Source organism: Perca fluviatilis, chromosome 19, assembly GCF_010015445.1.
Source record: "Perca fluviatilis chromosome 19, GENO_Pfluv_1.0, whole genome shotgun sequence".
NCBI lineage: Eukaryota > Metazoa > Chordata > Actinopteri > Perciformes > Percidae > Perca > Perca fluviatilis.
This window is the reverse complement of record NC_053130.1, coordinates 14,189,110-14,203,130: the sequence shown is the minus strand read 5'-3', so window position 1 is coordinate 14,203,130 and position 14,021 is coordinate 14,189,110. Positions and strand designations below refer to the sequence as shown.

General features: G+C 40.1%; 1 protein-coding gene across 2 annotated transcripts in view; it reads left to right on the top strand.

The window, feature by feature from the left end:
- Window positions 1–6,979: 6,979 nt before the first annotated feature.
- The window catches only part of LOC120547837 (C-terminal-binding protein 2-like), a 63,174-nt gene continuing 56,132 nt past the window's right edge, over window positions 6,980–14,021 (top strand). Inside the window, exon 1 of one of the 2 annotated variants that reach the window (XM_039783540.1) lies at window positions 6,980–7,318. The gene's annotated coding sequence lies outside the window, so the exon portion shown is untranslated. The remainder of the gene's footprint in view (window positions 7,319–14,021) is intronic. The other variant, XM_039783539.1, reaches the window with a different exon arrangement.

Sequence of the window (14,021 nt, the reverse complement as noted above, 5' to 3'; positions counted from 1 at the left end):
GAAGACTGTTAGTAGTTCAGAGTTTTGCCAGCAGAGGGCACCATGTCTGCATGAGTCAGTTGGCTTGATGATCCACTAAGTTGTTGAACAGCCAGTTGTGTGAGAAATATAATAACCAAAAACCCTGTGCAATGTACATGCTCTGGATACAATGTGGTGGGGAAATAATTAAAAAAATAATCCAGCTATTTTTATTCTATGCATATCAACATTAAGAATAAATAAATGTTGCTTGATTTGGGTCGTATAATGCATGAGTTTGTTTCACCCCTGGGGATAAAAGGGATGGATATGTGTGTGTCACCCCTACAAGAGAGGAGAAAGCGTGGGAGAATAACAGAACACTGCTCAGAGAAAGGCAATTAAGTGAAGAGTATCCCAAACCACTTTCTCGATGATGTTTTCTCCAGAGTATGTTCTGACCAGCTGCTTTCTTTCATTAAGTACCCACCGGGGATATGGGTTTTTCTCACAACCTTTCTTTTAGCTGTCATTAACTGATCCACATACAGCGCCGACCTTAGGAGTTTGTTTCACTTTTAAAAGGGGACACATCTCACCCTTTTTTATATAGCAAGACAAGAAAGCTCTGAGACACCCATCTGGAGCTGCTACTCTTTGTGATTTCACTTTGAGATTATCTCACATGTTGCTGCCAAAGAACTGATTCCGTGATGCAGGTGCACAACTGACACAGAGCTGCAGGGCGAGGGGTTTGTAAAGACCCCCCATCTTTGATGAAACAGGAAAAGAAAACAGGTGCACAGATGGAAAAAAAAGGGTTACCAGCTCAATTTTAACCCTATCTTTGCCATGTCACTGACACAGAAACCTACAGTATATAGCTGTTAAACAGTTTTGGGTATCAGATCATACTTAAATTAATCTAAAAAAGAGGTGCTGATGAGAGGGAAATGTTTATTATGTGTTTGACAGCTGGTACCTTCTGGTCTCAAATGGTTGTCTGCCACCTCTGTCCCTGTGGGTGCAGTTTGCAGACTTCACTTTGCTTTGGACTTGCCGCAACTTGAACAACTCCTCCGCACGGAAGCCACCAACACTTCATAATCAGAAACTCTCATTAGCTCTGTCAGAACAGCGGTAAGGCTTTTGATATTTCACAGTGGAGAGGAGAGCAAACTGAAATTGTGTCAATCATTAGTCAGTATTTGGTTGTGTGTAATGTATGTGCTACGTTAGGCAAGATATATATATATATATATATATATATATATATATATATATATATATATATATATATATGTAGAGGCAAAACCGCAAGTAGGCCTATATGTAAATACAGCTGCTTGGTGGAATATCAAACCTTCTCCCAAGGACAAAAGACACATCTCAGTAAACAAGCATTCAACCACCAAAGCCTTGCACTTCATGAATATTAAATCAGACACTTTGAATCCTACCTCTTTGGTGTTAGGAGGCCCTAGTCTGGATTCTTACCATTCGCTGTGATTTATTTGCAGGTGCATGTGTCTCTTTGATGTGTTGAGTTGAGAGGTTTTGCACCTGTTAGAGAAAAAAATGCTTTGAAAACAAGAGGTGGATTTGCCAGACAGTCAAAATGACAGCAACAGAAGGAAGATTTGTGTTGCTCTGGTATATATATATATATATATATCTATATATATATATATAGATATATATATTGTGTGTGTGTGTTTTCTATTCAAAAAAGGCTGCTGTGCTGTTTTGACAGCTCTGTTGTGCGCACCGCAAAATCGCTTTTTGTCAAACATTATCTACCTCTATTTTTTTTCTCGTGTCAGTTTTGGCATCTGTTCTGACACTATGAAGTTGTGTTTTGCATTTTGTCCATTATCTATTCATTAAAGATGTGACTTGAAAATAGAGTTGCCGTAGAGATGTTTCGGTTAAATCTCATATCTCAAATGTTTGTTTTTTTCTGGTTTATTCTTTTGCCAATTATAACTAAACTCTAGCTTTCCCTATTTCTTTAGATTTTTTTCTTCTCTTCTTATATTCTTCTAATAACATGTCAAAACTCACAGTATGACTCTTCCTTAACATTTCATCTTGTGTAGCAAGAACCAACCGTTAAATCCAAAACTGCCTCCAAGACTTAGTTGACTCCCTTGGCTGGGCTAAACTACCTAACCCTAAGAGTCCTTCCAATCTCCGGTCAGTCATTACACTTGCGGTACTTACAATTCCCTGGCAGTCTCTTTTTTCAGGCAGCCAGTTGGTTAGTGTCCCTTGACAGCCTAGTGGTCCTTCTTCCAGTAATGGTCAGGGGCCCTCCAGAGTCTGAGGGTGGTGATAAAGGTGGCTAGCTATCTTATTTCTACAGAGGACGAGATAACATCCTGAGAACATTCCCATCACTCGAGGAGTTTGTTCAGTAGAGATAAGAGCTCCCCAACTAAGGAGCTCTGTGGGTGTGTATTTGTGTGTGTCTGCACTGTACATGTGTGTTTAAATGGAGTAATTTGGAGCTTGTTAGCTGCAGTCCTGCTTCCCATGTTGCAGCTGGGAGGTCTGCCGACCTGACATCATAGCATCGAGCAGTGCTGCAGAAACACTGCCTTAGAAGATCAGACCTCTCCTTGCACTAAATCACAGTCCTCCATGTATTTTTCAAACCTCCGACACAGTTTGCATGCTAATTTGTGTGTAGGTGGTGAGCATAATTACATTAGGCTGGTTGTAAACAAAGACCTACAAGCAGCAGTCTGTTCAAGTACCCCACCCACAAGAGAACAAGAAAATAGTTTATACAAGCATGGATTAATTTATCATGCTTATATGAAGGAAATTGCATTCAAGACTGTGTCAGTTTCTAAGCATAGCTGTCATAGCCGTAACAGCAAAATTGTGCTACATAAGAGTGAAAAAGATTAATTGGTTTCATTTAAGTGCTATGTGAAATTAGACATTTGCTAAATGTTTTTTATTAAACCCGAATCAGTCTTTTGGATTCCTGATCTTGTGTTATGTTATATATTTAGATTAAGGGGCAACAATGCAGGGACAGGCGACAGGAATGGACACTTCTATGCTCCACTCGGGAAAAACACATTTTTAGCTCAACTAAACAGTGGTTTGGTTTTGCTTGCCACATTTGTACAATATTACCAAGTATTTCATCACTACTTAAGAGGCTCCACCTCTTAGTTTAAGCTAGTCTGCTCTTTCATAACCTCAGCATTACAGTATTTTATTATCATTAGGTAAAATGGATAAATCGGACCACACACACCCCACAGAATCCGCTTCTTTACACTGTCTTTCATACTTGACCAAAAGGAGGTTGATGAAAAATATGGCAACATATGAAGTTAGTCACATTTGACATGGTCTTGTAATTGGAGGCAAGCTTAAATTCTGTTTCCTTCAGTTCTCACAGTATATAGACTGCTGTTGTTTTCATGACTGTATAACTTCCTGCATTCAGCTTCATTACATACCCATCTAGTTTATATAGTCAGCCTTGGAAACTGCTGTAGGAGGAAGCAAAAACATCCATAGACCTCACAACAAGTCTAATTAACTGCTTTCACACTTATTCTCCAGTCAAAGAGGGTAAATCTGCTTCATTTGCATTCTATTGGAGGCATAAATATAAGCCAATGACATCATCCCTGTGTCTTTTAAAGGCTGCTATGAATGTGTCAGAGGCATTAATGTGGTGAAATATAATTAGATGTGAGTGCGGTCAGAGTGGTATTGTGCGGCTTTGTTTAAATCATATTATGCCATCCTCAAAAGTGGTGTTAAAAGACTGATGCACTGTATGCACACTTAGTGGAGGAGGTACATGCAGTACAATGGAACACTCTTAACAATCTGACATCATTATCAAATGTAAATTACACTCCTGTGAGCTTCTTATTACAATATCCCATATGTAGCATGTGTCATAAATTGTTAAATTCTCAATTTAACATGATCTCCACTTTTTATCATCATAAGTGCTCTGGTAGTGATGTTGAAGTTCAATTAGCTGCCCTTCCCTTTCTCAAGAAAGAGGAAAACTGTGAAATTATGTGAAATGTTTATCTAAAATTATAAGTAAGTGTGAGGGTGATTGTTATTCACAGTGGCATATACAAGGTTTTTTGAGTAGTAACAGATTATTTGATATAATAAAAGATGGGTGAATGGTTGGACTGAATAAATAAAGATCTTCATTGTTTATTTTGATATTAAAGACCAAAGCAAAAGACAAACGTTACAGTACTGTACACATGCAGGACCACGTAAAAGGAAATGCTATGCAATAAGGTGATTTAAGCATGAGACTGATTCAAGGTTGCAGTGAAATATTCATTCAAATGAGGTAAAGAGTAGAGCAGCATAAGAATAACCCGTCTTTAAAGATTAACATAACCCTTGGAGGTGTTATTGTATCCCTGTAACCAAGTCAAGACTTCAGCAGGTGCAGAACAGCTCTCCCTCTCTGTGAGTTACTGCATTAAGTCCCTCAAATTTAGTAGCACAATCATGAGCCTCCCGTTCACTCTCTGGAGTAGAAGAATCGCTTTGCATTTTAAAAAGGTCAAACACTCAGATCTCTGCCAGGAGAAATTGAGGGAAGAAATAATGTCTTTCTGCAGAAATATGCAGTCACACACTACTGATCCTCTCAAATACCCACTGTACAGTGAAGAGATTAGAGAGGTGTGTGTGTGTGTGTGTGTGTGTGTGTGTGTGTGTGTGTGTGTGTGTGTGTGTGTGTGTGTGTGTGTGTGTGTGTGACAAATCATAATATCAAAATGCTTGTGTAGGGACCCTTTTGTGGTGCACATTTTTATAATTTTCTAACTTATTGTTATTTAGTACATCAGACAAACAGATTATTATGCTAGTGACTGGAGTATAATAAAAAGGGGAACATAAGTCATTACTATTTGAAATTTGCAGTGAGAAATAAAGCACAAGAAGGTGATTCACGAAGTGACCTATAGTAAACACAACAGAGGATAAGCTTATAATTAGCAAACACAGCCTTTGTAGGATTAAAGCAGATTTTGAAACAACTCATATTCAAAATGTCAACAAGAGGGGAAATCTGCCACATATGGCTATGAGTTTAGGATACCAACATACAGTATATGAAAAAAACCCAAAACTGTTGGGTTTTTTTTATTTTTTTTTTTTTTTTTTTTTTTTTTTTTATATATTTTTTTTTTTTTTTTTTTTTTTTTTTTGGTTTTGGGAAAAGGGAAGCCTTCATCTAAATCAAATGTTGACTTACAAATAAAACCAAACTGTTTCCTCGGTCTCTTTCTCCTCCTGTCATCCATCCCCTCTGCTGCCATTGCAAACATATGCTTCAGTTGGTGTCCCACGTTGGCTGATGTTGGTCTTTGGAGTGTTTGGGTTCATGCCCAGTAGTTACATTGTGCTGGAGACAAAATGACCACAGGGAAAGATGCACTCAGGACAGGGCCAAGAGCCCCCAGGCCTGGGACCACACACACAGGGCACATGGTACAGAAGCTACAACAAGATACAGAATAGAAGGTATGTTAATGATTCATCCATTGCTAACGCTGATTTTCTTTGCCTTTGTGGAAAGCTCCATTCAAAGACTATGAGTTGCTGGAAGTGTTGGAAAAGTAGGCAGAGACTTAAGTGACCAGGAAATCAAAAAATGCTCTCTGCCATCTGTGTCGTTGTTAATATGGCCGGCACTGCTGTTTGAATAAATGGAGGGTCCACAATGATTCTACTGCTGAGACTGTAGCTAAAAAAAAAGAAAAGGGGGACAATTGGGAGAGAAACAGATTGCATGTTTTAAGCATGACATGAAGGCACAGCTGCAGTTGCTGCTATCTGCACCTGTAGCATGAAGAGGAGGAGTGAACAGAGTAAACATGAGAGCGCCAAATCTATCTACAGTATGTACTTACAATCTGTCTGTCCATCTGTACAACAGATATAATTCCAGCCAGGCAGGATTTTAGACATACAGAGGTCGACCAAAACAGCCATACCCCACTTCAGAAAATATTAACCAGAAGATTGATTTACACATTGCAAAGTTAAAAATGGATTGCACCACTAGCTAGTTTAGCAGATTGTTTTTATGCAGAGATTAGTTATTGTTACATATTTGCCCTGAGTAGACCTAACTGCCAGGTGTGTAATGTTAGCTAACTGAACCAATTGATGAAACGTTAGCTTGCCAATATATGACCAGTTTAGATTAAAGAGTAAAATAAGTTATTATGGAATATGGTCAACACATCGACCTGACGCTTGATCAAAATGTTGTTTGATCAAAATGTGTTTAATTTAGCTATAATTACAAAATATCATGCTAATAACGTTAGCCAAATTACCAAATAGCATCTTAAATTTAGGTTAACGTAGCTAGCTAGCGGAATTCTAGCTAGCGACATTTCTCCTTCGCTCTAAACTGCTTTAATACTAGCTAGCTAACTCTGAAATACAAATATTTCTCCTTGTAAGCAGACAGTATATAAATAAATACAAAGTCATACTTCCATTAAGCAAAAGTGACCGCATGTTTAGGATTAAAGTTACCTTAGCTAGCTAGTTGACCTTTTTTGATTCAAGTGCATAGCTATGTTTTGTGGCCACCAATTTTCACATTATTAAAACCTTAACTAACTGGCTAAAAACGGTGACTTAGCTAGCTTTAAGTTTTAAAGGTGCAGCTCATTTTAGTAATTTAGAATTTGGTTAATAAGTCTAAACAAATATAGCAACTGCAAATTAAACAAAATAATAAAATAGCCTACAAAAACTCAACTCAGCAGCTAAAGTTATGTTTCTATAGCAACCAATAACAACAAATTGAACAAATATGTGTATGAGTATTGCATTAGATATCAATCAAAAATCGCTTTTCCCGAAATTCCCCTCTGTTCCATCTCCATCAACTGCAACTGTCTTATATATGTGCTGTCTGTGTGCGCGCGCGAGTTCGCGCGTGTGTATGTCAGGGAGAAGTGGGCAAAGGCTCCGCCTCACTAAAAAAGCGACAGAAAAAAAGGAAAAGCAAACTGATACACACCTCTCAATTCTGGCAGGAGGAAAAGAATAGGAGTGTTTATGAACCGTATAAGTAAACAGCAGGATAACCAGACACACCGAGAGCCGACGCTACTTCCCCCCGTAAAAACCGACACAGGCACCGTTTCCCAGCGCCGGAGATTGTCCCGTTGCGGTCAGGATTAAGTTTTTATGTCATCTAAAGGTGGATCATTATCTAAATCCGAGATAACAAGCGAATTTGAAATGCGTAGCCTGCGATTCTATTTCTGGAGCCCCCAAAGCCGACGTTTGAACTCTCAGTAAACATCCAGTCGAGGTAGGATTCAAGATTATTGCTAAAGGTGGTGTAAAATATTTCAGTGTGTGCTCCACCGGGGTATAGTTTTGAAAGCGACACTCGCGTCGCTGTCCATGTGTCCCTGCGCCATCAGCAAGGAGGGACATGAGAGGGTGGGAGTAGACATTATAGCCGATACACTTCATAGTGATGTGGGAATAGGCTTTATTAAGTTTGTATGAGCTGGGCCGTTACAAGGTAATGGTGAACATATAAAAGATCCAATTAGGCTTACGTTTTTTGTAAATATCCTTTTCAAAAATACATTAAAGACTTAAAGAGTTTGATGAAAAGTTTGGTACAAGTGTATTTTGGTGCAACATTTTTTGCTAGCATGTGCATAATCAAACAAATCCAGTTTAAACTTCACTTGTCATCCGTGGACTACTAATCAATGAGGGCTTAATTAGTGACCCAATCAGGCATCCATATATGAGCACCTGCACATTTTGAAACAGGAGGTTAATCCTTCCATTTCACAGTTTTGACAGGCAGAGTGCATTGGTTCTCAACTCTCCCCACTCTCCCAATCTTCTTTTTTCTTTTTTTTTTACTGCATTTGGAGGCTCCAGTGGAAGAAAGATTCAAGTGGAGGAGGAGGAGGAGGGCGGCTCCATTGTCTGGCCAGTGAAGGGGTGGGGATTGAGGCTGTATGCAGATGTGCTGCTGGCAACGGACATCTGCTCCCACCCTGTGGGCATTGTCACAACAGACACGGGAACTTAGAGTGGAGCCTTATGACCACAGAGAAAAAAAGGCCTTTGTTAATGATATGCAGGCCGTGGCCTGCACCCTTCCAAAGGCATTGAAAACCTTTATTTGAACATTTGATCAACTCAAGACATTATGGAGTGTCTTTGCATCAAAGGTATATCAGTTGCTGATGATGCAACAGATACAGTACTAATAAGACTGTCAGTACGTACTGGGATTTCCTTTTTCATACCTGCAACACCACCCTCCCTGTTCGCCTCTCCCTATCCCTCCTCTCATCCGCAGCCTTCAACTCCTCTGGGGGTTGAACTTCCCCTCTCGTCTTTGTGGCCTGCATGTGTTAAGATATGAAAGCTGGCCTCCAAAGGCAAACGCATCACAAGCAGCATCGCAATGTACATGGCAGCTCCTATCAGGCCTTTTGATTTATCGCAGAGGAGGAAAATGTCAAGAAAATGCAAAACCTACTCTTTAATATTTATGATATCATGCATACAGATTGTGCTTGATGGTAGCTGTGTGTGTGTGTGTGTGTGTGTGTGTGTGTGTGTGTGTGTGTGTGTGTGTGTGTGTGTGTGTGTGTGTGTACACACGTGCGCGCGTGCATGAGTGCATGTGCAAATGTTTGTATTGAAAATCAGGAGTCTCATTTGCCTCAACAGATATTCCCTGGTGGCTGGTGGAGTTGGTGTACTGTGATTACGAACATGATTTGTGCTGTTGTACATGGCTGATCTGCTGTACAACATGCTTACAGGGACTCATTTGTGTTTCTCTGCCGTATTATAACACGCTGGAAAGTGAAGAGGCAAGCTGGGGGAGCAAGTGCACCGATGCAGGAATAGATGATGGTTTTTTGAAAGCACAGGTGCTGTCTCTCACTTCCGCTCACCACTTGCTCATTTGGCATGTGGTTTTTTCTTTGGACAGAGAATGCATGTTATGTTCATTTTGTGAGACTGTCTTGCATTGCTGCAATGCCCTATTGTTTGTTGACATTATTACTTTATAGAGAGGAAGAGCACAGCAACAGAATAAAATGTGAATCATGCATTGACTGCCTGTTTTGAAGTCACAGAAGCAAAGCAATTACATTTGGTTAATCATATTCTCAGAGCCTAATACTCCATTTAACATAGTAATTTGGACGCTGCTGAAATAGCTCTTGTGAACTCTTCGGAGAATTCCCATAATGGCCAGGCCACTAACGGCTTCTAAAAGTTCCCATAGGAGTTGGTTTGAGAGGATGTTACTGTCATGGGATTGTTCTATGCATTGTGGAGAGGAGGTAATGGGTGTGAAATTACACTGTGCCATCTGCAAGGGGCCACAAATGCACAGCCTGATGTCACTCAGACAAACTGCTTTGAAAAATCACAGAGCAAGGAGGATTTGGGATTTATACCACAGGTTTGGACATGACTGCGATTAATCTGTCCTTAAGTGATTCTTAGTTTTAGCTTTTCTTCATTTCAAGAGTTTTGTTACATGCATTTACCTATAACCAATTACCCAGTTTAGCTTTTTTCATAGTTTCACGATATAATATTTGAATGTGAAACATTCTTTGTTGTTTCCTGCTGAATTTCTGTCACACAGATCTTTAGACATCTTAAAGTGTTATTATCAGATAGCCTTAAGGCCTTGATGTTAAAAACAAAGATTGTTCTGTGAAGAAGTGCTTTTTGCAAATTGAGAACTGTGTGCTTCAGAGGCATTTACAATAAGGGAAGTTGTACTTCAGTTATTTTTTTAGCAAAAATCTACTGTGTATGAAGTGTAAGTGGTGCACTCTACACATTTTCAACACCTGTTCTTTGCTTGTTATAACGTGCTTTGTTGTCTCTCAGTTGCTTCTGATTCAGTTTTAGTTTGTGGTTATGAAGGATAGTTTTGGGACTGCACCAAACGCCAACATGATGTCTGAATCTATTTACTGATACCAGTGTGCTTAAAAAATAGTGTGCATGCACTCTTGTCTGCCCATCACAGTATGAATAAATAGAAATATCTTTGGTAGTTTTCTCTTAAGTGCAGCTTAAATCATTTTTCATTTTCTCACAGCCTCCCTGTAGCTTTCTCCTGCCACATTGGCATCGTAAAAGCTTGTTTGTAACCTTTGCCAATCCAAAATGATGTATTTAATAGTCTTTCCCAGTTCACCTGGCATAGTGGCCAGAAAACAAGCAAATTGTAGTCCACTTCTTGTATTTGAAAGCATTAAGGTTTCTAATCGAGACAATCAAACAAAACTGCAAAATCATATCCACACATTGTGGCCAAATCTTAAATCTTGAATCCCAAGTGAATAACTGAATAAGTTTCACTGTTGCTTGTATTAGATTTTCATTATTGTGTCTGATCGCTGCTGCATCATTGTCTTGCACATCGTGTCTCTGAGTGTTTACATGCAAATGAGTCTTGTAGTAGTCTATATCGACGACGTGTCATTTACGAGATTGTTCCGTTGCAGCCGGATGTCCCTCATTTCGGCCGGATGTCCCTCACCTTCCGCTTTCTTTGTGTTGGCATTTTAAACTCTGGTGGATTTATGAGGACCATGGTTAACTGCTCCTCAGATCTCTGCAGGGTAAAGCTAGCAGACTATCTGTACAATCTGAGTTTTCTGTTGCACGACTAAAACAACTTTTGAACGTACACGTTTCACCAAAACAAGTTCCTTCCCGAGGCTATTTTGCAGAGGGACCGTTGCTCCGTCCGGGCTTAGTGCCGCCCAAGACGATTGTGATTGGTTTAAAGAAATGCCAATAAACCACAGCAACCACAGTTTTTCTCCTATCCCAGAATGTTGTGTGGACTAGCCAGACCTTCCTCCGCACTGCTGTGGAGATGCAGTAGGTCTGTCAATGCGAGACTAGTCTTTTAGTGTTGTAGCTTGCGTGGAAAATTAATATCAAGCTTTGATCATAATTTCTTTAGGATCTTTGATCTTTGAAGATTTTTCTCTTTGAGTTAAACCTCACATTTGCGTGTCATTAAAGAATGCAAATAATGATTTTTTTCTCTATAATTGATTCAGTATGTTTTGATTAATCAATTAGTCTTTTAACCAGAATCAGAAGTTCCAAGAGCATAGGGTGACATCTGCAAATTGCTTGTTTTGTCTACCCAGTTATCCAAAACCAAAAGATATTCACTTTACAATTATTTATATAACAGAGTAAAGCAGAGAACATTTGAAATTGTGAAACCAGTGAATGTTTCACATGTTTGATTATCAAATCGATTAATCAAATAATCGTATCAGCTATATAATGTCATTGTTCAGATGAAACAATAAAAAGTACAGTAAAAGTTGTGTTTTTGTATGTAAAGAAATTTTAACATGGTAGAGTAGGAAATGCATGTGTAAATAATAAAATTGATGATGGATGAATATTTTACATGCTGGCTTACATCATGGCTTACTGAGACACTCAAATAGAGGAGAGCCATCTTTAGTGTTACTAGTAACACCTGTGCTAAAAGGGCTGTTGTGAAAAGGGTCAGTCTTTAAATGATTGTAGCCTACAGTAAAGTGAGATTGTGGGTACAGTGTTTTTGAATGCATATATGAGCATTTCTCTAAATTATCATCTCATTATGTTATTGGAGGAAAGCGCTCGTCGGCAGTGGACAATGTTTACTGTTTCCTTCCTGTATTTATGACCATGGGAGTTTGCTCACACCACTTGGCTGTTGAATCGCCTCCCACCTGGCGTAAACCATCACACTGTGGAGTCCCTGCTCCTCCTTAATGACTGGCTATTTTCCTCCAAAGAAGTCCTAATTGCTCTCAACTGCATGCATGGACGTTATGCCAGAGATAGATGGAGCACGGAGGGGGAGGATGAGGATGGGGGTGGGTGTTGCAGATCTAATAGGCTTCTAATACACTGTCTTTCCAACATGGAAAAGCGTGTGTGTGTTTGCCAGCAGGGGGAAAAAAAGAGTTGGTCTTCTCCCACTCAACTCCCCTTCCTTCTCTTGGCATAGCCATTGCTTTAAACACCTGCCATTAACTTTCATGCAAACCACAGAGGATTAGGAATGAATAGTGGTACCGTCTTCCAACTATGTGTGCATGTACATGTGTGCTTCGATTTGTGTCTGCATTTCACTTTTGCAGGAACTAGCAGAGACAAAGCACCATCTGCACGCAGCAGGCTGTCCTGACTGCCTGCTCTTCTCGCTGGGGCAGAGAAGAGGCTTTCTGTGAGCATTGTTATGAAACCGACTCTGCTGCTGCTGCTGCTGTTGCTGTTACGCTGGTTGTTAATGCTGACAGCTAATAATGTCCTCCTGGATGACTGTGCCTTGCTGGAGCCAGAGAAGGGAGCCAGAGACTAATGAAGAGAGGCAGGAAGTGAAGGAGAGAGAAAGACAGAAACCGATAGAGAGGAAGATACCAGTGGGGCGTGCAGTTCTCTCCCTGTCCAAGCTGGTGAAGTTTCCTGAAGAGGATTACACACAAACTGAAAGTACAGGCATATGTATTGTGTTTTAGTTCCTCTTTTTTTTTTTCTTCCTTCCTACTGTACTTGCTCACTCCTGTCTCAGCGTCTCAGGAGGGAGGTGGGCATGAGGAGGAGGAAGAGGGGGAGGAAGGGGTCCATTGTGGCTCAGCACAGCCCCTATTCCAGTCCAGCTGACATAGACTTGTGTCAGGAGGATCCATCCTGCTGATGTGAGGCAAGCTGTAAACTGAAAGAGATGAATAAAATGCTGAAGTGGGCCCTGGCTAGTGGAGAGATAGCTCTGTTTGTTTGCCATTCTGCTGAGCACCACTTCACAGAGAAAACTTTTCTGCCTAAATTTGCTGACTGGGAGAAAGGGGGGTAGGGGGGAGTGGGTGGAGAGTTGGGGTTTTGGGAGTCACTTGTGGGCACACAGAGCTTTGCCCATTGTGGGTCTTTGACATTGACATTTGGACATGGTGAGGGGGAGAAAAGATTTAAAAGCTTACTTTTTTTTTCAGCTGTCTCTTACCACACAAACTATTTGCCACTCCTCACAATTCTCAGAGACAGCAGTCATTGAACCTTCCAACCACATGAATATGCATGATAGTCCGCTTTTCTTCTCTGCCCTCTGAGCTGTGTTTTTTTTTCTGCCCAGAGACCTGTCGTGTTGTGTTTGATTGGCCCTGACATTTGAAAAGGTCCTTGAATAATAATAAAAAAGTTGTTTATGACAACAGGAGAATTCTCCTTGCAGCAGAGAAAAAAAATGCATTTTGAAAGCAGCACAGCTCCTGCATATTTAAATGTTAATGGATCTGTAAATGTGCAGGCTAATAGGATGTTTCAATCTGGAGTAGTGCAGTGTACACTTTCAGTATGCACGCACACTGCCGGAGTGCTACTTCTAATAGCTCTGGAAGGTGCATCAGCTCATTTCATTAACTGATTATGTGGAGTCTGAAGTTTTTTAAAATAAATGATCGCTTTCTTTTTTATGGCAGCATGGAGATTATCTTAACACAGAGGCACAAATAATAGATTTATATCCAGAATAACCCTCAGGGAAATCTTTTTTGATTTTTTTATTCTGGCATCTGTGGTGTATTATCGCAATGGTTATGATGCAGATAAAGTTTAACAGCTTGTTTTACAAGCTTGCTGATGCTGTGTAGCAGAGTTAGGCTGCTAGTCTTAGACATGGCCCCTGGGGTTCTGGCTGGGCAGCCCTGTAGTGAGGCGTCGAGTCCTTGGGTCTTTATGAGCTGTTTTGTTAGCAGTAGCCAGCCACAAGCGCCATGGATCTCCCTGGACTTTGACCTGCTTGTGGAGTATTTGGTCTCATAGTCCTGCTTGCTCTGTAGCTTTTACATTGTATGGACACAGGACAATTGATGATTGTGCTTGATGCTTGTTATCCCACATTTGACTTAAAACATAGATGTGTTAGGCTCTGTATCAAAATTATCACTATTATTATTGTTATAGGCCAACCCCAACATTTATTT